This window comes from Bombina bombina, chromosome 5 (assembly GCF_027579735.1).
Source record: "Bombina bombina isolate aBomBom1 chromosome 5, aBomBom1.pri, whole genome shotgun sequence".
Classification (NCBI taxonomy): Eukaryota; Metazoa; Chordata; class Amphibia; order Anura; family Bombinatoridae; genus Bombina; species Bombina bombina.
The window spans coordinates 918,802,682-918,828,055 of record NC_069503.1 but is presented as its reverse complement, the minus strand read 5'-3'; positions in this window follow the sequence as shown (position 1 = coordinate 918,828,055).

Sequence of the window (25,374 nt, the reverse complement as noted above, 5' to 3'; positions counted from 1 at the left end):
TGGGACACCTTGCTCAATGTAAGAGAAAAAAACAACATATAAAGCAAAATTATCTATTTCCTTAAATGACAGTTTCAGGAATGGGAAAAAATGCAAAAGCATAGGCCTCTTGATAGAGAAGAAAGCAGGAGGCAAACATCAATGGGGTATTGAAATAATGAAAAAAATTACCGGAAATTACACACTTGCGTCACTAATGACGCCGCCATTTGAAAGGTCTCGGCGTCACGTATGATGCCGGAAATGACGAAGTTGCGTCATAAACATACTTTTTCACGCCAAAAAAAGTTCGCCAAAAATTACGCAATAAAGTCTAGCATTTGACGCACCCGCGGGCCTAACACCCGCAATTGCAAAAGTAGTCAAATTGAAAAAAAACTAAGCCCCAGGTAAGAAATAAATTTCTTAAAGTGTTTACATTCCCAAATATGAAACTGACAGTCTGCAGAAGGAAATACATGAACCTGACTCATGGCAAATATAAGTACAATACATATATTTAGAACTTTATATAATTGCATAAAGTGCCAAACCATAGCTGAGAGTGTCTTAAGTAATGAAAACATACTTACCAAAAGACACCCATCCACATATAGCAGATAGCCAAACCAGTACTAAAACAGTTCTTTAGTAGAGGTAATGGTAAATTGAGAGTATAGCGTCGATCTGAAAAGGGAGGTAGGAGATGAATCTCTACGACCGATAACAGAGAACCTATGAAATAGACCCCCGTTAGGGAAATCATTGTATTCAAATAAGTGATACTCCTTTCACGTCCCTCTGACATTCGCTGTACTCTGAGAGGAATCGGGCTTCAACAATGCTGAGAAGCGCATATCAACGTAGAAATCTTAGCACAAACTTACTTCACCACCTCCATAGGAGGCAAAGTTTGTAAAAACTGAATTGTGGGTGTGGTGAGGGGTGTATTTATAGGCATTTTGAGGTTTGAGAAACTTTGCCCCTCCTGGTAGGATTGTATATCCCATATGTCACTAGCTCATGGACTCTTGCCAATTACATGAAAGAAATTTTGTTTTCAAAACAACAACAATTCTGGTGTTGACTGTCCCTTTAACCCTTTCGTAACAGGGTTAAAGTGCCTACATCGGAACACCTGTTCCGATGTAGACAAATTTAAATTTTGCACGATCGCGAGATTTCAATTATTGGATCGCATCTGGGGGGCGTCCCTACAACCCTAGGAACGCCCCCCAGACCGCGATCAAGTCCTTGAAGCACAGAAGGCTTCAGGACAGCCGTTTGTTATGACGTTCTATTCCGTCATAACGGCTTTAAAGCCCAGTGTAAATATGACGGAATAGAACGGCATAACGGCGCTAAAAAGTTAAACATCTTGCTTCATGTATCTGTGTGAGCTGTACTCAAAGTCAGTGAGTTTGAGCTTTCTAAATTAGCTCCGGGAAGTAATACCACAGAGAACATCTCTGATACTTTCCATTTCACTTTGGCCGAATGACTGGGGGTTATGGTTAAGGGAAGTGACACTTAACAGCTCTGCTGGGGTGCTCTTTGCCTGCTCCTGCTGGCTAGGAAAGAATATCCCACTAGTAATTGGAATGACATTGTGGACTCTCCATGTTCGGAAAGAAATTTATCAGGTAAGCATAAATTTTGTTTTTAAAACGACAACAATTCTGGTGTTGACTGTCCCTTTAAACATCTTGCTTCATGTATCTGTGTGAGCTGTACTCAAAGTCAGTGAGTTTGAGCTTTCTAAATTAGCTCCGGGAAGCAATACCACAGAGAACATCTCTGATACTTATAAAAATACACAATTAAGAGGACGCCAATAAGCAAAGAGTGTACTTAAAAAAAAAAAATTATAATAATGAAAAACCCTTTATAGATTTGATAATCTGTGATAAATATTAGATGATAAAATATAGAACCAAAAAATAAACTACCAAAATATAATTCAAATAGGAATGGGTTAATCCCTAATTTATTTGGGATGTACTTTAGGACAATAATACCAAGTAAAATTAATTCAATAAAATTCCACTTTCATTCATCCATCTAAAATGTAACCGTTCTCAAACACAAACTAAATAGTAAAAGTCACTGAAAGGGGACGTCTCCCCAGGCGTTAACACTAAAGTGGATACTGGGTTAACTACCACTAAAAGCATTCTAAACTAGAAGCTTCTTGAAGTCAGTTTCAAACAACACAGACCCAGTCTCTTGAAACACAATTTTGTGTGGGTTAACACAAAAGTGAATACTGGGATATTGATACAAATTGTGTTTCGAGAGACGCTTTTAGCTGGTGGTAGTTAACCCAGTATCCACTTTTGTGTCGACGCCTGTGGAGACGCCCCCCTTTTAGTGACTTTTACTATTTATTTTGTGTTTCAAAACGGTTAAATTTTAGCTGGATCAATGAAAGTGGAATTTTATTGAATTAATTTTACTGTGTATTGTCCTAAGGTACATCCCAAATAAATTAGGGATTAACCCAATCATATTTTTTTAGTTTATTTTTTCGTTCTATATTTTATCATCGATATTTATCACAGATTATCAAATCTATAAAGTTTTTTTTTTAAGTACACTCTGCTTATTAGCGCCCGCTTTATTGTGTATTTTAACTTGTTGTTTTATCTATCTAGGAAGGAGGTAGGAAGCTCGAGTGGCCTGAGAGTTGGGTCTCGCTTCACTTGATATATTTTTGAATCTGATAATTATTACACAGATAATTTGTTTTGGCTGTATCTGCTATTGTTGGAAGTTTATACATACAGAAGTCATTCACTCAAGCAGTGGACAATATTTCATGTCTTTGGTGCCCTAATGGGATTTGCCTGTAGTGTTTAAAACTAAATATATCTCCATTTGAGTCATTACAGGATGCAATTCTTCTCCAATTCCCCACTATAGATTGCTGAGGTATTATCCAAAAGATACACAAAGTGAGTAGATGAGGTTCAAACGCTATCCTACTGTTCAACTTACGTGGTCTTCCATTAGCAAACACAAAGTCCCTTCATTCCTTCCTAATGTAACATCTGAATTTGCAGGTTATAGAAATTGCTTTTTGTTTATCTCTCTAGGGAGCATGGAACAAGCACCTTTTTTCCTCAAAAGCATGTGGTGCTTTAAAGGCTGATCTGTACTTTTTTTTCTGCAGACCTATGTAAAACAGCACCGTGGAATTTTTCTCACACATTTCTGAAACATTACAAACTGGATGTGCCCATTATCTATTAAATTCTAAATAAAGTTGTCTATTTTTTTAGCAGGATTATTAGATTCTACTTTGTGTTTGCTGTAATGTACAATTCATCCTCCCCCATGTTTTACTGTTGCCTGCAGACACTTATTACTTTACCGCTCAAATTGCCTTCTGCTACAGCCAAATATTTCAAATTGAGACTCATCAGTCCAAAGCACCTGCTGACATTTTTTTTCTGCACCCCAGTTCCTACATTTTCATGCATAGTTAAGTTGCTTGACCTTGTTTCCACGTTGGATGTATTGCTTTTTAGTTGCAAGTCTTCCATGAAGACTACTTCTGACCTGACTTCTCAGGACATTAGATGAGTGTACCAGGGTTTGACTGGTTTCTGCCAATTCTGAGCTGATGGCACTGCTGGACATACAGGTGAAACTTGAAAAAAACATAATTTATGTAAGAACTTACCTGATAAATTCATTTCTTTCATATTAGCAAGAGTCCATGAGCTAGTGACGTATGGGATATACATTCCTACCAGGAGGGGCAAAGTTTCCCAAACCTTAAAATGCCTATAAATACACCCCTCACCACACCCACAATTCAGTTTAACGAATAGCCAAGAAGTGGGGTGATAAGAAAAAAGTGCGAAAGCATATAAAATAAGGAATTGGAATAATTGTGCTTTATACAAAAAATCATAACCACCACAATAAAAGGGCGGGCCTCATGGACTCTTGCTAATATGAAAGAAATGAATTTATCAGGTAAGTTCTTACATAAATTATGTTTTCTTTCATGTAATTAGCAAGAGTCCATGAGCTAGTGACGTATGGGATAATGACTACCCAAGATGTGGATCTTTCCACACAAGAGTCACTAGAGAGGGAGGGATAAAATAAAGACAGCCAATTCCTGCTGAAAATAATCCACACCCAAAATAAAGTTTAATGAAAAACATAAGCAGAAGATTCAAACTGAAACCGCTGCCTGAAGTACTTTTCTACCAAAAACTGCTTCAGAAGAAGAAGATACATCAAAATGGTAGAATTTGGTAAAAGTATGCAAAGAGGACCAAGTTGCCGCTTTGCAAATCTGATCAACCGAAGCTTCATTCCTAAACGCCCAGGAAGTAGAAACTGACCTAGTAGAATGAGCTGTAATCCTCTGAGGTGGAGTTTTACCCGACTCAACATAGGCAAGATGAATTAAAGATTTCAACCAAGATGCCAAAGAAATGGCAGAAGTTTTCTGGCCTTTCTAGAACCGGAAAAGATAACAAATAAACTAGAAGTCTTTCGGAAAGACTTAGAGCTTTGAAATATTATGTTGAAGCTACTAACAACATCCAAAGAATGCAACGATTTCTCCTTAGAATTCTTAGGATTAGGACATAATGAAGGAACCACAATGTCTCTACTAATGTTGTTGGAATTCACAACTTAGGTAAAAATTCAAAAGAAGTTCACAACACCGCCTTATCCTGATGAAAAATCAGATAAGGAGACTCACAAGAAAGAGCAGATAATTCAGAAACTCTTCTGGCAGAAGAGATGGCCAAAAGGAACAAAACTTTACAAGAAAGTAATTTAATGTCCAATGAATGCATAGGTTCAAATGGAGGAGCTTGAAGAGCCCCCAGAACCAAATTCAAACTCCAAGGAGGAGAAATTGACTTAATGACAGGCTTTATACGAACCAAAGCTTGTACAAAACAATGAATATCAGGAAGAATAGCAATCTTTCTGTGAAAAAGAACAGAAAGAGCAGAGATTTGTCCTTTCAAGGAACTTGCGGACAAACCCTTATCTAAACCATCCTGAAGAAACTGTAATATTCTCGGTATTCTAAAAGAATGCCAAGAAAAATGATGAGAAAGACACCAAGAAATATAAGTCTTCCAGACTCTATAATATATCTCTCTGGATACAGATTTACGAGCCTGTAACATAGTATTAATCACAGAGTCAGAGAAACCTCTTTGACCAAGAATCAAGCGTTCAATCTCCATACCTTTAAATTTAAGGATTTCAGATCCTGATGGAAAAAAGGACCTTGAAACAGAAGGTCTGGTCTTAACGGAAGAGTCCACGGTTGGCAAGAGGCCATCCGGACAAGATCCGCATACCAAAACCTGTGAGGCCATGCCGGAGCTACCAGCAGAACAAACGAGCATTCCTTCAGAATCTTGGAGATTACTCTTGGAAGAAGAACTAGAGGCGGAAAGATATAGGCAGGATGATACTTCCAAGGAAGTGATAATGCATCCACTGCCTCCGCCTGAGGATCCCGGGATCTGGACAGATACCTGGGAAGTTTCTTGTTTAGATGAGAAGCCATCAGATCTATTTCTGGAAGTTCCCACATTTGAACAATCTGAAGAAATACCTCTGGGTGAAGAGACCATTCGCCCGGATGCAATGTTTGGCGACTGAGATAATCCGCTTTCCAATTGTCCATACCTGGGATATGAACCGCAGAGATTAGACAGGAGCTGGATTCCGCCCAAACCAAAATTCGAGATACTTCTTTCATAGCCAGAGGACTGTGAGTCCCTCCTTGATGATTGATGTATGCCACAGTTGTGACATTGTCTATCTGAAAACAAATGAACAACTCTCTCTTCAGAAGAGGCCAAGACTGAAGAGCTCTGAAAATTGCACGGAGTTCCAAAATATTGATCGGAAATCTCACCTCCTGAGATTCCCAAACCCCTTGTGCCGTCAGATACCCCCACACAGCTCCCCAACCTGTAAGACTTGCATCTGTTGAGATTATAGTCCAGGTCGGAAGAACAAAGAAGCCCCCTGAACTAAACGATGGTGATCTGTCCACCATGTCAGAGAGTGTCGTAAAATCAGTTTAAAGATATTAATTGAGATATCTTTGAGTAATCCCTGTACCATTGGTTCAGCATACAGAGCTGAAGAGGTCACATGTGAAAACGAGCAAAGGAGATCGCATCTGATGCGGCAGTCCTAAGACCCAACATTTCCATGCATAAGGCTACCAAAGGGAATGATTGTGACTGAAGGTTTTGACAAGCTGATATCAATGTTAAACTTCTCTTGTCTGACAAGGACAGAGTCATAGACACTGAATCTATCTAGAAACCAAAAAAGGTTACCCTTGTCTGAGGAATCAATGAACTGATTGGTAAATTGATCCTCCAACCATGAACTTGAAGAAACAACACAAGTCGATTCGTATGAGATTCTTCGAAAATGAGAAGACTGAGCAAGTACCAAGATATCGTCCAAATAAGGAAATACCAAAACCCTGGTCTCTGATTACAGAAAGAAGGGCACCGAGAACCTTTGAAAAAAATTCTTGGAACTGAGGCTAGGCCAAACGGTAGAGCCACAAAACTGGTAATGCTTGTCTAAAAAGAGAATCTCAGACACTAAAAGTGATCTGGATGAATCGGAATATGCAGATACACATCCTGTAAATCTATTGTAGACATATAATGCCCTTGCTAAACAAAAGGCAGGATAGTCCTACAGTAACCATCTTGAATGTTGGTATCCTAACATAACGATTCAATAATGATAGATCCGGAACTGGTCTGAAGGAATTGACCTTCTTTGGTACAATGAAGAGATAAAATAAAACCCCAGCCCCTGTTCCATAACTGGAACTGGCATAAATACTCCAGCCAACTCTAGATCTGAAACACATTTCAGAAATGCTGAGCCTTTGCTGTGTTAACTGGGACAAGGGAAAGAAAAAAATCTCTTAGCAGGAGGCCTTAACTTGAAGCCAATTCTGTACCTTTCTGAAACAATGTTCTGAAACCAGAGATTGAGAACGGAATTGATCCAAATTGAAGAAAACGTAATCTGCCCCATACCAGCTGAGCTGGAATAAGGGCCGCACCTTCATAGGTACTTAGGAGCTGGCTATAGGTTTCTATATTCCAAACTGGAAATAGTTTCCAAACTGATACCGCTCCTGAGGATGAAGGATCAGGCTTTTGTTCCTTGTTGTGAGGAAAGGAACGAAAAATGATTATTTACCCTGGAAAGAAAGGGAAAGCAAAGTTGACTTAGAAGACATATCAGCATTCCAAGTTTAATCCATAAAGCTTTTCTAGCTAAAATAGCTAGAGACATATACCTGACATCAACTCTAATGATATCAAAAGATGGTATCACCAATAAAATTATTAGCATGTTATAGAATAATAATAATGCTATAAAATTATAATCTGTTACTTGTTGCGCTAAAGCTTCTAACAAAAAAGTTGAAGCTGCAGCAACATCCACTAACAATATAGCAGGTCTAAGAAGATTACCTGAACATAAGTAAGCTTTTCTTAGAAAGGATTCAATTTTCCTATCTAAAGGATCCTTAAATGAAGTACTATCTGCCGTAGGAATAGTAGTACATTAGCAGGAGTAGAGACAGCCCCATAACCTTAGGGATTTTTGTCCCAAAAAAACTGTAATCTGTCAGATGGCACAGGATATAATTGCTTAAACGTCTAGAAGGAGTAAATAAATTACCCAAATTATTCCATTCCCTGGAAATTACTTCAGAAATAGCATCAGGGAGATAAAACACTTCTGGAATAACTACAGGAGATTTAAAAACCTTATTTAAACGTTTACATTTAGTATCAAGAGGACCAGAATCCTCTATTTCTAATGCAAATAATACTTCTTTAAGTAAAGAACGAATAAATTCCATCTTGAACAAATACAAAGATTTATCAGCATCAACCTCTGAGACAGAAACCTCTGAACCAGAAGAACCATTATCAGTATCAGAATGATGATGTTCATTTAAAAATTCATCTGAAAAAAGAGAAGTTTTAAAAGACTTTTATGTATACTAGAAGGAGAAATAACAGACATAGCCTTCTTAATGGATTTAAAAAAATAAAATCTCTTATGTTATCAGGAACACTCTGAAAATTAGATGTTGACGGAACAGCAACAGGTAATGTAACAGTACTAAAGGAAATTTTATCTGCATTAATAAGTTTGACATGACATGCAATACAAACAACAGCTGGAGAAACAGATACCAAAAGTTTATAGCAGATACACTTAGCTTGGTAGCTCCAGCACTGGGCAGTGATTTTCCTGAAGTATCTTCTGACTCAGTTGCAACGTGGAACATCTTGCAATATGTAAAAGAAAGAAACAACATATAAAGCAAAATTGATCAAATTCCTTAAATGACAGTTTCAGGAATGGGAAAAAAATGCCAGTGAACAAGCTTCTAGCAACCAGAAGCAATAAATAATGAGACTTAAATAATGTGGAGACAAAAATGACGCCCATATTTTTTAGCGCCAAAAAAGACGCCCACATTATTTGGCGCCTAAAAGCTTTTGGCGCCAAAAATGACGCCACATCCGGAACGCCGACATTTTTGACGCAAAAAAACGTCAAAAAATGACGCAACTTCCGGCGACACGTATGACGCCGGAAACAGAAAAAAAAAATTTTGCGCCAAAAAAGTCCGCGCCAAGAATGACGCAATAAAATGAAGCATTTTCTGCCCCCGCGAGCCTAACAGCCCACAGGAAAAAAGTCAAATTTTTTAAGGTAAGAAAAAATGATTGAAACAAATGCATTTATCCCAAATATGAAACTGACTGAACATTCTGAGTCAAGGCAAATAAATGTTTGAATACATATATTTAGAACTTTATAAACAAAGTGCCCAACCATAGCTTAGAGTGTCACAGAAAATAAGATTTACTTACCCCAGGACACTCATCTACATGTTTGTAGAAAGCCAAACCAGTACTGAAACGAGAATCAGCAGAGGTAATGGTATATATAAGAGTATATCGTCGATCTGAAAAGGGAGGTAAGAGATGAATCTCTACGACCGATAACAGAGAACCTATGAAATAGACCCCGTAGAAGGAGATCACTGCATTCAAATAGGCAATACTCTCCTCACATCCCTCTGACATTCACTGCACGCTGAGAGGAAAACCGGGCTCCAACTTGCTGCGGAGCGCATATCAACGTAGAATCTAGCACAAACTTACTTCACCACCTCCATCGGAGGCAAAGTTTGTAAAACTGAATTGTGGGTGTGGTGAGGGGTGTATTTATAGGCATTTTAAGGTTTGGGAAACTTTGCCCCTCCTGGTAGGAATGTATATCCCATACGTCACTAGCTCATGGACTCTTGCTAATTACATGAAAGAAACATAATTTATGCTTATCTGATAAATTTATTTATCTTGTGGTGTATCCAGTCCACGGATCATCCATTACTTGTGGGATATTCTCCTTCCCAACAGGAAGCTGCAAGAGGATCACCCACAGCAGAGCTGTCTATATAGCTCCTCCCCTAACTGCCACTACCAGTCATTCGACCGAAGACAAGCAAGAGAAAGGAGAAACTATAGGGTGCAGTGGTGACTGTAGTTTAAAAATAAAACACCTGCCTTAAAATGACAGGGCGGGCCGAGGACTGGATACACCACAAGAGAAATAAATTTATCAGGTAAGCATAAATTATGTTTTCTCTTGTAAGGTGTATCCAGTCCACGGATCATCCATTACTTGTGGGATACCAATACCAAAGCTATAGGACACGGATGAAGGGAGGGACAAGGCAGGCGCTTAAACGGAAGGCACCACTGCCTGCAAGACCTTTCTCCCAAAAATAGCCTCCGAAGAAGCAAAAGTACCGCTCTAGTAGAATGAGCTGTAATCCTTTCAGGAGGCTGCTGGCCAGCAGTCTCATAAGCTAAGCGTATTATACTCCTTAGCCAAAAGAAAGAGAGGTTGCCGAAGCCTTTTGGCCTCTCCTCTGTCCAGAGTAGACAACAAACAATGCAGATGTTTGACGAAAATCTTTAGTAGCTTGTAAATAAAACTTTAAAGCACGAACCACGTCAAGATTGTGTAAAAGACGTTCCTTCTTTGAAGAAGGATTAGGACACAGTGACGGTACAACAATCTCCTGATTGATATTTTTATTAGATACCACCTTAGGTAAAAAACCAGGTTTGGTACGTAACACTACCTTATCTGCATGAAAAATTAGATAAGGGGAATCACATTGTAAAGCAGATAACTCGGAAACTCTTCGAGCCGAGGAGATAGCTACTAAAAACAGAACCTTCCAGGATAAGAGCTTAATATCTATGGAATGCAAAGGTTCAAACGGAACCCCTTGAAGAACCTTAAGAACTAAATTTAAACTCCAAGGCGGAGCAACAGGTTTAAACACAGGCTTGATTCAGACTAAAGCCTGACAAAACGCCTGCACGTCTGGAACCTCAGCCAGACGTTTGTGCAAAAGAATAGACAGAGCAGAAATCTGTCCTTTTAAGGAACTAGCTGACAAACCCTTCTCCAATCCTTCTTGGAGAAAACATAATATCCTAGGAATCCTGACCTTACTCCATGAGTAACCCTTGGATTCACACCAATGAAGATATTTATACCATATCTTATGATAGATTTTCCTGGTGACAGGCTTTCGCGCCTGTATTAAGGTATCAATGACTGACTCGGAGGAACCACGCTTTGATAAAATCAAGCGTTCAATCTCCAAGCAGTCAGCCACAGAGAAATTAGATTTGGATGGTTGAAAGGACCCTGAAGTAGAAGGTCCTGCCTCAGAGGCAGAGTCCATGGTGGAAAGGATGACATGACCACCAGATCTGCATACCAAGTCCTGCATGGCCACGCAGGTGCTATCAAAATTACCAATGCTCTCTCCTGTTTGATCTTGGCAATTAGACGAGGGAGCAGAGGAAACGGTGGAAATACATAAGCCAGGTTGAAGGACCAAGGCGCTGCTAGAGCATCTATCAGCGCTGCCTTGGGATCCCTGGACCTGGATCCGTAACAAGGAAGCTTGGCGTTCTGGCGAGACGCCATGAGATCCAGTTCTGGTTTGCCCCAATGTTGAATCAACTGTGCAAACACCTCCGGATGGAGCTCCCACTCCCCCGGATGAAAAGTCTGACGACTTAGAAAATCTGCCTCCCAGTTCTCTACTCCTGGGATATGGATAGCTGATAGATGGCAAGAGTGAATCTCTGCCCATTGAATTATCTTTGAAACCTCCAACATCGCTAGGGAACTGCTTGTTCCCCCTTGATGGTTGATGTAAGCTACAGTCGTGATGTTGTCCGACTGAAATCTGATGAACCTCACTGCCGCTAGCTGAGGCCAAGCCTGAAGAGCATTGAATATCGCTCTTAGTTCCAGAATGTTTATTGGAAGGAGAGCCTCCTCCTGAGTCCACGACCCCTGAGCCTTCAGAGAGTTCCAGACTGCACCCCAGCCCAGAAGGCTGGTATCTGTTGTTAATATTGTCCAATCTGGCCTGCGGAAGGTCATACCTTTGGACAGATGGACCCGAGATAGCCACCAGAGAAGAGAATCCCTGGTCTCTTGATCCAGATTTAGTAGAGGGGACAAATCTGTGTAATCCCCATTCCACTGACTGAGCATGCAGAGTTGCAGCAGTCTGAGATGTAGGCGGGCAAACGGAACTATGTCTATTGCCGCTACCATTAAGCCGATTACTTCCATACACTGAGCCACCGAAGGGCGAGAAGTATAATAAAGAACACGGCAGGAATTTAGAAGTTTTGACAACCTGTCCTGTGTCAGGTAAATCCTCATTTCTACAGAATCTATCAGAGTTCCCAGGAAGGAAACTCTTGTGAGAGGGGATAGAGAACTCTTCTTTTCGTTCAGTTTCCACCCATGAGACCTCAGGAATGCCAGAACAATGTCCGTATGGGATTTGGCAATTTGGAAATTCGATGCCTGTATCAGAATGTCGTCTAAGTAAGGGGCTACTGCTATGCCCCGCGGCCTTAGGACCGCCAGAAGTGACCCCAGAACCTTCGTAAAGATTCTTGGTGCCGTAGCTAACCCAAAGGGAAGAGCCACAAACTGGTAATGCCTGTCTAGGAAGGCGAACCTGAGAAACAGATGATGATCTTTGTGTATCGGAATGTGAAGATAAGCATCCTTTAAGTCCACGGTAGTCATGTATTGACCCTCCTGGATCATAGGTAGGATGGTTCGAATAGTCTCCATCTTGAAAGATGGGACCCTGAGAAATTTGTTTCGGATCTTGAGATCTAAGATTGGTCTGAAGGTTCCCTCTTTCTTGGGAACCACAAAGAGATTTGAATAGAAGCCTTGCCCCTGTTCCTCCTTTGGAACTGGGTGGATCACTCCCATAACTAGAAGGTCTTGAACACAATGCAAGACTGCCTCTCTCTTTATCTGGTCTGCAGATAATTGTGAGAGGTGAAATCTTCCTTTTGGGGAAGAAGCTTTGAAGTCCAGAAGATATCCCTGGGACACAATTTCCAATGCCCAGGGATCCTGGACATCGCTTGCCCAAGCCTGAGCGAAGAGAGAAAGTCTGCCCCCTACTAGATCCGTTACCGGATCGGGGGCTGATCTTTCATGCTGTCTTAGAGGCAGCAGCAGGCTTCTTGGCCTGCTAACCTTTGTTCCAGGCCTGGTTAGGTCTCCAGACCGAAAATTTGTTTGTTTGGTCCTTAATTTATTAGACCTATCCTGAGGCATGACCTTTTCCTCCAGTAATATCAGAAATGATCTCCTTCAGTCAAGGCCCGAATAGGGTCTGCCCCTTGAAGGGAATGTTGAGACGCTTAGACTTTGAAGTAACGTCAGCTGACCAGGATTTAAGCCATAGCGCCCTACGTGCCTGTATAGCAAAACCTGAGTTCTTAGCCTTTAGTTTGGTTAAATGAACAACGGCGTCAGAAACAAATTAATTGGCTAGCTTAAGCTCTTTAATCTTGTCAAGTATATCATCCAATGGAGTTTCTACCTGTAAGGCCTCTTCCAGAGACTCAAACCAGAAGGCCGCAGCAGCAGTGACCGGGGCAATGCATGCAAGAGGCTGGAGAATAAAACCTTGTTGAATAAACATTTTCTTAAGGTAACCCTCTAACTTTTTATCCATTGGATCTAGGAAAGCACAACTGTCCTCGACGGGAATAGTTGTACGCTTAGCTAGGGTAGAAACTGCTCCCTCCACTTTAGGGACCGTTTGCCATAAGTCCCGTGTAGTGGAATCTATTGGAAACATTTTCTTAAAAATAGGAGGGGGAGAGAACGGTACACCTGGTCTATCCCATTCCTTAGTAATAATTTCTGAAAACCTTTTAGGTATAGGAAAAACATCAGTGTAAACAGGCACTGCATAGTATTTATCCAATCTACACAATTTCTCTGGCACTATAATGGTGTCACAGTCATCCAGAGTAGCTAAAACCTCCCTGAGCAACATGCGGAGGTGTTCAAGCTTAAATTTAAATGTAGACATATCAGAATCAGGTTGAAGCATCTTCCCTGAGTCAGAAAAATCACGCACAGAAAGAAGCTCTCCTGCCTCAGCTTCTGCATATTGTGAGGGGATATCAGACATAGCTACTAAAGCGTCAGAGAGCTCTGTATTTTTTCTAGTCCCAGAGCTGTCTCGCTTTCCTTGTAACCCTGGTAGTTTGGACAATACCGCTGTAAGGGTATGATCCATAACTGCCGCCATGTCTTGTAAAGTAAACGCCATGGGCGCGCTAGATGTACTTGGCGCCACTTGAGCGGGAGTCAAAGGTTCTGACACGTGGGGCGAGTTAGTCGGCATAACTTCCCCCTTGTCAATTTCCTCTGGTGATCTTTTAAAGACAGAATATGATCTTTATAACTTAAAGTGAAATCAGTACATTTGGTACACATTCTAAGAGGGGGTTCCACAATGGATTCTAAACATAATGAACAAGGAGTTTCCTCTATGTCAGACATGTTTAAACAGACTAGCAATGAGACCAGCAAGCTTGGAAAACACTTTGATAAATGTAAACAAGCAAAAAATAAAAACAGTACTGTGCCTTTAAGAGAAACAAAAAATGTCAGAAATTGAAAAACGGTGATAAAAAGCAGTAAATCTTTCAAAATTTTTACAGTGTGTATAATAGACTAACAGAGCATTGCACCCACTTGCAAATGAATGATTAACCCCTTAGTTTCAAAACCGGATAAAAAAACCCATATAAAACGTTTTTTTAACAGTCACAACAAACTGCCACAGCTCTGCTGTGGCCCTACCTGCACATACAATGACTTTTGAAGGCACAAAAACCCTTTGTAGATGTCCTAAGTGTTCAGGGGACTCCTTCAGGGAAGCTGGAAGTCTCAAGCTGCAAAAACTACTGCACGATTTAGGCCTGAAATTAGGCCCCTCCCAACCTGTACTCACAGTGAGAGGCCAAAAAATACTATCCATAGGCAAAATCTAGCCAGCCATGTGGAAAAAACTGGGCCCCAATAAAGTTTTATCACCAATATGTATAAAAAAGACGTTTAAACACTTCCAGCAAACGTTTTATTTTTCAGTAATGTGAGAAAGTAATAAGAATATTACCTTTTACAGCAAGCATGATACTAGTTGTTATTAAATCACTGTAATCAGGTTTACCTTAAATAAATCCGGTATTAACAGCATTTTCTAGCATATTAATTTCTCTAGAAATATTTAAACTGCACATACCTCCTAGCAGGAGACCCTGCACGCCATTCCCCCAGCTGAAGTTAGTTCATCTCTTCAGTTATGTGTGAGAACAGCAATGGATCTTAGTTACAACCTGCTAAGATCATCAAAAACCACAGGCAGACTTTTCTTCTATTTTCTGCCTGAGGCTAAAATAGTACAACTCCGGTACCATTTGAAAATAATAAACTTTTGATTGAAGATAAACTACATAAATTTACCACATTTCTCTAGCTACTTCCTATCGTGTCGAGAGCTGCAAGAGAATGACTGGTAGTGGCAGTTAGGGGAGGAGCTATATAGACAGCTCTGCTGTGGGTGATCCTCTTGCAGCTTCCTGTTGGGAAGGAGAATATCCCACAAGTAATGGATGATCCGTGGACTGGATACACCTTACAAGAGAAATTACAATATCGTGAAAAAGTTGATTTATTTCACTAATGCAACTTAAAAGGTGAAACTAATATATGAGATAGACTCATTACATGCAAAGCAAGATGTTCAAGCCGTGATTTGTCCTAATTGTGATGATTATGGCTTACAGCTCATGAAAACCCCAAATCCACAATCTCAGAAAATTAGATTATTACATGCAATCAATAAAACAAGGATTGTACATAGAACAATATCGGACCTCTGAAAAGTATAAGTATGCATACTGTATGTACTCAGTACTTGGTTTGGGCCCCTTTTGCAGCAATTACTGCCTCAATGCGGCGTGGCATGGAAGCTATCAGCCTGTGGAACTGCTGAGGTGTTATGGAAGACCAGGATGCTTCAATATCGGCCTTCAGCTCTTCTGCATTGTTTAGTCTCATGTCTCTCATCTTTCTCTTGGCAATGCCCCATAGATTCTCTATGGGGTTCAGGTCAGGCGAGTTTGCTGGCCAATCAAGCAAAGTAATCCCACAGTCATTGAACCAGGTTTTGGTGCTTTTGGCAGTGTGGGCAGGTGCCAAGTCCTGCTGGAAAATGAAGTCAGCATCCCCATAGAGCTCGTCTGCGGAAGGAAGCATGAAGTGCTCCAAAATCTCCTGGTAGACGGCTGCGTTGACCGTGGACTTAATGAAGCACAGTGGACCAACACTAGCAGATGACATGGCTCCCCAGATCAACACAGACTGTGGAAACTTCACACTGGACTTCAAGCATCTTGCAGTGTGTGCCTCTCTATTCTTCCTCCATACTCTGGGTCCTTGGTTTCCAAATGAGATGCAAAATTTGCTCTCATCAGAAAAGAGGACTTTGGACCACTGAGCAACAGACCAGGTCTGTTTTTATTTAGCCCAGGTAAGACGCTTCTGACGTTGTTTGTTGTTCAGGAGTGGCTTGATAAGAGGAATACGACATTTGAAGCCCATGTCCAGGATCCGTCTGTGTGTGGTGGCTCTTGATGCACTGACTCCAGCCTCAGTCCACCCCATGTGAAAGTCCCCAACACTTTTGTATGGCCTTTTCCTGAAAATCCTCTCCAGGCTGCGGTCATCTCTGCTGCTTGTGCACCTTTTTCTTCCACATAACTTTCTATTAATGTGCTTTGATACAGCACTTTGGGAACATCCAACTTCTTTTGCAATTACCTTTTGAGGCTTTCCCTCCTTATGGAGGGTGTCAATGATGGTTTTCTGTCAGGTTAGCAGTCTTTTCCATGATTGTGATTCCTACTGATCCAGACTGAGACCATTTAAAGGTTCAGGAACCCTTTGCAGGTGTTATGGCTTAATTAGCTGATTAGAGTGGGACACTTTGAGCCTAGAATATTGCACCTGTTCACAATATTCTAATTTTCTGAGATTGTGGATTTGGGGTTTTCATGAGCTGTAAGTCATAATCATCACAATTATGACAAATCACGACTTGAACTATCTTGCTTTGCATGTAATGAGTCTATCTCATATATTAGTTTCACCTTTTAAGTTGCATTAGTGAAATAAATTAACTTTTGCACGATATTCTAATTTTTGGAGTTTCACCTGTATTCCGATTGCAAAGGGAAGTAAGCGTTGTGTCTTTCTTTGACCAACCACTGCAATCCTCAATGTTGCCTGCTTCTTTGTGCTTCTTCATAAGGGCTTGAACAGGGCATCTGGAAACCCCTGTCTTGAAATTTCTGTCTGACTGTGACCTTGTTGATGCAGTATAACTACCTTGTGTCTTGTTGCTGTGCTCAGTCATGCCATGGTGTATAAATTGACAAACTGTCTTCAGCAACCTCACCTTGTTAGGAGTTTGGATGTTCCTCACCCAATTTTATTCCTCCTACACAGATGTTTGTTTCAGTTAATGATTGTGTTTCAACCTACATATTAAATTGATGATCATTAGCACCTGCTTGGTATAATTGTTTAATCATGCACCTGACTAAATGCCTTCAAAATTCCTGACTGCACAAGTGTATCTAGAACTGATGCAGTTAAGATTTTTTTCTTCTGTTCATTCACTTTAATTGATAAAAAATAAACTATTAACATTTCTATTTTTGATAAGCCAATTGTTTTGCTTTTAAAGGGACAGTCTAGTCCAAAATAAACTTTCATGATTCAGATAGAGAATGTCATTTTAAACAATTTTCCAATTTACTTGTATTACTTGGTATTCTTAGTTAAAAGCTAAACCTAGGAGGTTCATATGCCAATTTCTAAGCCCTTGAAGGCCGCCTCTTCTCTTAGGGCATTTTGACAGTTTTTCACCACTAGAGGGTGTTAGTTTATGTGTGTCATATAGATAACACTGTGCTCACGCACGTCGTGGAGAACCAGCACTGATTGATTAAAATGGATATCTGTCAAAAGAACTGAAATAAGGGGGCAGTTTGCAGAGGCTTAGATACAAGGTAATCACAGAGGTAAAAAGTATATTAATATAACCGTGTTAGTTATGCAAAACTAGGGAATGGACAATAAAGGGATTATCTATCTTTTAAAACAATAAAAATTCTGGTGTAGACAATCCCTTTAGATACTTCAACTTTTAAAGATCCAATTAATAAAACGGTTGAGTCTTAAAAAGATTTTTCAAGCAGCGAGTTACATCTATTGACCAGAAGGTTGTGCAGCTTGAATGAATAATACTTGGCTTTGGTTGTTTATAAGGATCTGGTTGTCTTGTCTTCTGCAGCGGTTTTGATTAAGACTTGGGAAATAAGCCACATTTTAAACTGCTAAATTTATTGCTCACTGTAACTTGGCTGGAAATTAAGTTTGGTCTTCATGGTTGCATTTGTTTACTATAGATGCCCTGGCCTCATGAAAATGGCTTTATGTGTATAATATAATATATTACTTTCCTTGTGTAGGGGAAAGTCTATTTATAATAACAGACTCCAAATCAGCAGTAGACAGTATAAATGTGGTGTTTACATCTGCAATGCATAAAGCTGAGATGGGCAAAATAGCCTCATTTATCCTTCCTAACTTGCTAATTGTTAAAAACCAAACTGAAAGGAGCATATGAATAATAAAAAAAATTGGCACCCCTTAAAAGGGACAGTCTAGTCCAAAATAAACTCATGATTCAGATAGGGCATGTCATTTTCAACAACTTTACAATTTACTTTTATCACCAATTTTGCCTTGTTCTCTTTATATTCTTAGTTATATTCATAAGTAGGCTCATATGCTAACTTCTTAGACCTTGAAGGCCACCTCTTATATGAATGCCTTTTGAGTTTTTCACCACTAGAGGGTATTAGTTCATGTGTGTCATATAGATAACATTGTGCTCATGCACATGGAGTTACCTAGGAGTCAGCACTGATTGGCTAAAATGCAAGTCTGTCAAAATAACTGAAATAAGGGGGCAGTTTGCAGAGGCTTAGATACAAGGTAATCAGAGGTAAAAAGTATATTAATATAACTGTGTTGGTTATGCAAAAATAGGGAATGGGTAATAAATGCATTATCTTTTAGAAAAATAAAATTCTGGTGTAGACTGTCCCTTTAAAGGAGCATCTAAGAGGTTTTTACATACTCCATGCAGGAATGAGACAATAACTATCAATCATGACTGGTTTTATGTCCGCCTAAAACACTTGGATTATGAGAAAATAAAAATTGAAGCGTTGAAGTGTTTTTCACAATTTTATTTTTCAAAATATATAAAGGACTGGCACTTAAAATACATACAAATAACTGAATATATCTGAAATGACATTTTTAAATATTTTAATTTATACAAAGTCCCAATATGAATTCTAAAGCAAACAATATACAAAACATTCCAGTTTCCATATGCAATGCTAACATTGAGCTCATTATATTTTGTATTGCCTCCCTTATTTCAATTCTATTAGACCATATACAACATGATCATTATATTTTTAACAGTAATTTTAATGATCATGTTATAGTTCGTAAAACCAGTAAACGTACCGTAAAACGTTAAAATAGTGTGCTTTAGTACTAAATTACGTCTATTTAGCAATACAGTATTGTCAGATGTATAAAGCAATGGACAACAGTGGATTTGTTTGACCATAACAGTTCTCTTTCCCTATATGGGTATAAGTGCTGGACAAGTATATACTTATTTAAATAAAAGATTTAAAATATGTTCTGTTTGAGGATAATCTAAAATGGTCCTAAACATATCAATATTTAACCTAACTTTTGTCCTCCATATTAAAGTGCTATACAAATAATACAGAAACTCCGTAACTACATAAGAGACAGTCTACTGTAAAATTGGGTTACCTTTAATTTGTTTCCAATGGCTTGTTACAACAGCTGCAGCATATAAAATGTGTGGGAAATCATTTCTTTAGGTTTATTTTATTTTTTATACACTATAGCTGGTTTTGCTCTTTCAAACCACAACAACAAGGATGAGGTTGCTAGGAGATCAGACCTCCTTATCACTCTATACACACAAATGCTTTCTTATCTTACAGTATATCTCTCCATATACCAGAGCCCAGAATAATAGAAAAATAATATTTTAATACTCTCACTGGGAGTGTAATGTCTCATGCAAAAAACTGAATGCACTCCAGCAAGTAAAATGGATCTGGAGAAAAGCTTATTGTAGACTGTCACTTTAACATACTGTAATGTTTGTGCACCTTAAAAGACAGAATTCACAACAACCAAAATTTTCATAACAACCAAATTAAAAAGCTTGTTTTTTGTTGTTGTTTTTTTTATTAAATAAATCTGCTGTGAAGTCACTTCTCTGCACTGAAGAAATCAGTCTATTCAGGTAAATATATACGTTGTCATTATTAAATCTGATCAAATATACAGATGATGTCATACATTCTTCTAGTAATGGTACTAGGGGACTTTCACAAATATAAAAATATACAGTCTTTATAAAAGGTAAAATTACATATCAATCTGCAGATTTTGTTTTGCAGAGGTCACTGTGACCCTGCACAGTTTTTAACAGTACAAAGAAGTAATCACTAAGGGTTCTGTAGCATTAACACATGTTGGTGACAAGCAAAAAAAAAACAACAAAATTATATAGTGTTTATAGTCTTAGATCAATTGTAAATTTCAAATAGTTTGAGCTAAAAGTTCTAAACAATACCCAAACAGGAACTTTGCCAGAAAGGAATAGGATGTGCTTGTAACATGCACAATCTTTGTACGGTAAGATAACTGGTGTTTATTAGGTTTACAATACTAATTATCAGTTTCCATAATAATTAGGCAGTTACAGATTGCATAATGTTCTGAAGGGCGGTTCTAATTAGATGGTGATACTCATGATTGAGACGTATGGACTGTGTGGAGAGACCTTTATTATGGTTACAACACTACTTCATTAGAAATGTCTTACTCTCCTTTACTAAATTTCAGCTTGTACAACAGCAAAGTAGGAACACACACACACACACACACACACACACACTCTATATATATATGTATATATCACACTAATGTATTGTGTGCAACACATAAAGCTGCTCCAAAGTGCATACTGCAAGTGGTCTCCTTTTTAACTTGTATGGATATTTATAAAACAAAACATTCTATAGAGAATATGGTCACATGAAAATGATTCTCTCGTTTTAAATAATCAATTGTAAGGTGAGGAACTGCACTATATGCAGAAGGGAAATCCATTCCTTAGCAGACGTCACTGAGAAATCTCAGTATTGAAAAGGTGAACATAAAATAATCATTATACCATAACACTATGCGTGTACTGTATATAAATATGTAACAAACACAGTTTAATGTAATGCCAAAGTGCTATTCATTAAATCATTAGAGTAGCCTTCATGTAGTCATAGTTCTGGAACAAATAACAGTTAGAATATAACGTTTCTGTAAAAAAAACATAATTTATGTAAGAACTTACCTGATAAATTAATTTCTTTCATATTGGCAAGAGTCCATGAGCTAGTGACGTATGGGATATACATTCCTACCAGGAGGGGCAAAGTTTCCCAAACCTCAAAATGCCTATAAATACACCCACAATTCAGTTTAACGAATAGCCAAGAAGTGGAGTGATAAGAAAGGAGCGAAAGCATCAACAAGGAATTGTAATAATTGTGCTTTATACAAAAAAATCATAACCACCACAAAAAGGGTGGGCCTCATGGACTCTTGCCAATATGAAAGAAATGAATTTATCAGGTAAGTTCTTACATAAATCATGTAATTGGCAAGAGTCCATGAGCTAGTAACGTATGGGATAGCAAATACCCAAGATGTGGAACTCCACGCAAGAGTCACTAGAGAGGCAGGGATAAAAATAAAGACAGCCAATTCCGCTGAAAAAAGAATCCACAACCCAAATCAAAAAGTTTTAATCTTATAAAGAAAAAAACTAAAATTATAAGCAGAAGAATCAATCTGAAACAGCTGCCTGAAGAACTTTTCTACCAAAAACTGCTTCTGAAGAAGAAAAAACATAAAAATGGTAGAATTTAGTAAAAGTATGCAAAGAAGACCAAGTTGCTGCTTTGGAAATCTGATCAACAGAAGCTTCATTCTTAAAAGCCCACGAAGTAGAAACTGACCTAGTAGAATGAGCCGTAATCCTCTGAGGCGGGTATTTACCCGACTCCACATAAGCATGATGAATCAAAAGCTTTAACCAGGAAGCAAAAGAAATAGCAGAAGCTTTCTGACCTTTCCTAGGACCAGAAAAGATAACAGACTAGAAGTCTTTCTGAAATCTTTAGTAGCTTCAACATAATATTTCAAAGCTCTTACCACATCCAAAGAATGCAAAGATTTTTACAAAGAATTCTAAGGATTAGGACACAACTAAGGGACAACAATTTCTCTACTAATGTTGTTGGAATTCACAACCTTAGGTAAAAATTGAAATGAAGTCCGCAAAACCGCCTTATCCTGATGAAAAATTAGAAAAGTAGACTCACAAGAAAGAGCAGATAATTCAGAAACTCTTCTAGCAGAAGAGATAACCAAAAGAAACAATACTTTCCAAGAAAGTAACTTAATATCCAAAGAATGCATAGGCTCAAATGGAGGAGCCTGTAAAGCTCTCAAAACCAAATTAAGACTCCAAGGAGGAGAGATTGACTTAATGACAGGCTTGATACGAACCAAAGCCTGTACAAAACAACGAATGTCTGGAAGATTAGCAATTTTTTTGTGAAACAGAACAGAAAGAGCAGATATTTGTCCTTTCAAGGAACTTGCAGACAAACCCTTATCCAAACCATCCTGAAGAAACTGTAAAATTCTAGGAATTCTAAAAGAATGCCAAGAGAACCTATGAGAGGAACACCATGAAATGTAAGTCTTCCAAACTCGGTAATAAATCTTTCTAGACACAGATTTACGAGCCTGCAACATAGTATTGATCACTGAGTCAGAGAAACCTCTATGACTAAGCACTAAGCGTTCAATCTCCATACCTTCAAATTTAATGATTTGAGATCCTGATGGAAAAACGGACCTTGAGATAGAAGGTCTGACCTTAACGGAAGTGGCCAAGGTTGGCAACTGGACATCCAAACAAAATCTGCATACCAAAACCTGTGTGGCCATGCTGGAGCCACCAGCAGTACAAACAAATGTTCCATTATGATTTTGGAAATCACTCTTGGAAGAAGAACTAGAGGCGGAAAGATATAAGCAGGTTGATAATTCCAAGGAAGTGACAACGCATCCACTGCTTCCGCCTGAGGATCCCTGGATCTGGACAGATACCTGGGAAGTTTCCTGTTTAGATGAGAAGCCATCAGATCTATTTCTGGAAGCCCCCATATCTGAACAATCTGAAGAAACACATCTGGGTGAAGAGACCATTCTCCCGGATGTAAAGTCTGGCGACTGAGATAATCCGCTTCCCAATTGTCTATACCTGGGATATGAACCGCAGAGATTAGACAGGAGCTGGATTCCGCCCATGCAAGTATCCGAGATACTTCTTCCATAGCTTGAGGACTGTGAGTCCCACCTTGATGATTGACATACGCCACGGTTGTGACATTGTCCGTCTGAAAACAAATAAACGATTCTCTCTTCAGAAGAGGCCAGAACTGAAGAGCTCTGAAAATCGCACAGAGTTCCAAAATATTGATTGGTAATCTCGCCTCTTGAGATTTCCAAACCCCCTGCGCTGTCGGAGATCCCCAGACAGTTCCCCAATCTGAAAGACTCGCATCTGTTGAAATCACAGTCCAGGTTGGACGAAGAAAAGAGGCCCCTTGAACTAAACAGTGGTGATTTAACCACCAAGTCAGAGATAGTCGAGTATTGGGATTTAAGGATATCAATTGTGATATCTTTGTATAATCCCTGCACCAAAGGTTCAGCATACAAAGCTGAAGAGGTCTCATGTGAAAACGAGCAAAGGGGATCGCGTCCGATGCTGCAGTCATGAGACCTAAAACTTCCATGCACATAGCTACTGAAGGGAATGATTGAGACTGAAGGTTCCGACAATCTGAAACCAATTTCAGACGTCTTTTGTCTGTTAGAGACAAAGTCATGGATACTGAATCTATTTGGAATCCTAAAAAGGTTACCCTTGTCTGAGGAATCAAATAACTTTTTGGTAAATTGATCCTCCAACCATGTTCTTGACGAAACAACACAAGTGTATTCGTGTGAGATTCTGCAGAATGAAAAAACTGAGCAAGTACCAAGATATCGTCCAAATAAGGAAACGCCGCAATATCCCGCTCTCTGATTACAGAGAGAAGGGCACCGAGAACCTTTGAGAAGATCCTTGGAGCTGTTACTAGGCCAAAAGGAAGAGCAACAAATTGGTAATGCTTGTCTAGAAAAGAGAATCTCAGGAATCGATAGTGATCTGGATGAATTGGAATATGAAGATAAGCATCCTGTAAGTCTATTGTGGACATATAATGCCCTTGCAGAATAAAAGGCAGAATAGTCCTTATAGTCACCATCTTGAATGTTGGTATTCTTACATAACGATTCAAAATGTTTAGATCCAGAACTGGTCTGAAAGAATTCTTTTTCTTTGGAACAATGAACAGATTTGAATAAAACCTCAGACCCCGTTCCCGATATGGAACTGGCACAATTACCCCAGATGACTCCAGGTCTGAAACACATTTCAGGAAAGCCTGAGCCTTTACTGGGTTCACTGGAATGCGTGAGAGAAAGAACCTTCTCACAGGCGGTCTTATCTTGAAACCTATTCTGTACCCTTGAGAAACAATGTTCTGAATCCAATGATTTTGGACTGAATTGAACCAAACATCTTTGAAAAATCATAGCATGCCCCCTACCAGCTGTGCTGGAATGAGGGCCGCACCTTCATGCGGACTTGGGGGCTGGTTTTGATTTTCTAAAAGGCTTGGATTTATTCCAGACTGGAGAAGGCTTCCAATTGGAAGCCGTTCCTTTAGGGGAAGGGTCAGGCTTCTGTTCCTTATTCTGGCGAAAGGAACAAAAACGGTTAGTAGCCCTAAATTTACCCTTAGATTTTTTTATCCTGGGGCAAAAAGCTCCCTTCCCCCCAGTGACAGTTGAAATTATAGAATCCAACTGAGAACCAAATAATGTATTACCTTGGAAAGAAAGAGATAGCAACGTTGACTTAGAAGTCATATCTGCATTCCAAGATTTAAGCCATAAAGCTCTTCTAGCTAAAGACATATACCTGACATCAATTCTAATGATATAAAAAAAATGGCATCACAAATGAAATTATTAGCATGTTGAAGAAGCTTAACAATGCTATACACATTATGATCTGGTACTTGTTGCGCTAAAGATTCCAACCAAAAAGTTGAAGCCGCAGCAACATCAGCCAAAGAAATAGCAGGCCTGAGAAGATGACCTGAACATAAATAAGCCTTCCTTAGATAAGATTCAAGCTTCCTATCTAAAGGATCTTTAAAAGAAGTACTATCTGCCGTAGGAATAGTAGTACGTTTAGCAAGAGTAGAGATAGCCCCATCAACTTTGATAGATTGGAGTTTTGGGAAAAAATCCCCAGTCGGCAAAGGGTACAGTCTCTTAAACCTTAAAGAAGGAGTAAATGAAGTACCCAAACTATTCCATTCCCTAGAAATTACATCTGAAATAGCATCAGGAACTGGAAAAACCTCTGGAATAACTACATGAGGTTTAAAAAACTAATTTAAACGTTAACTGGTTTTAATATCAAGAGGACTAGATTCCTCCATATCCAATGCAATCAACACCTCTTTAAGTAAAGAACGAATAAACTCCATCTTAAATAAA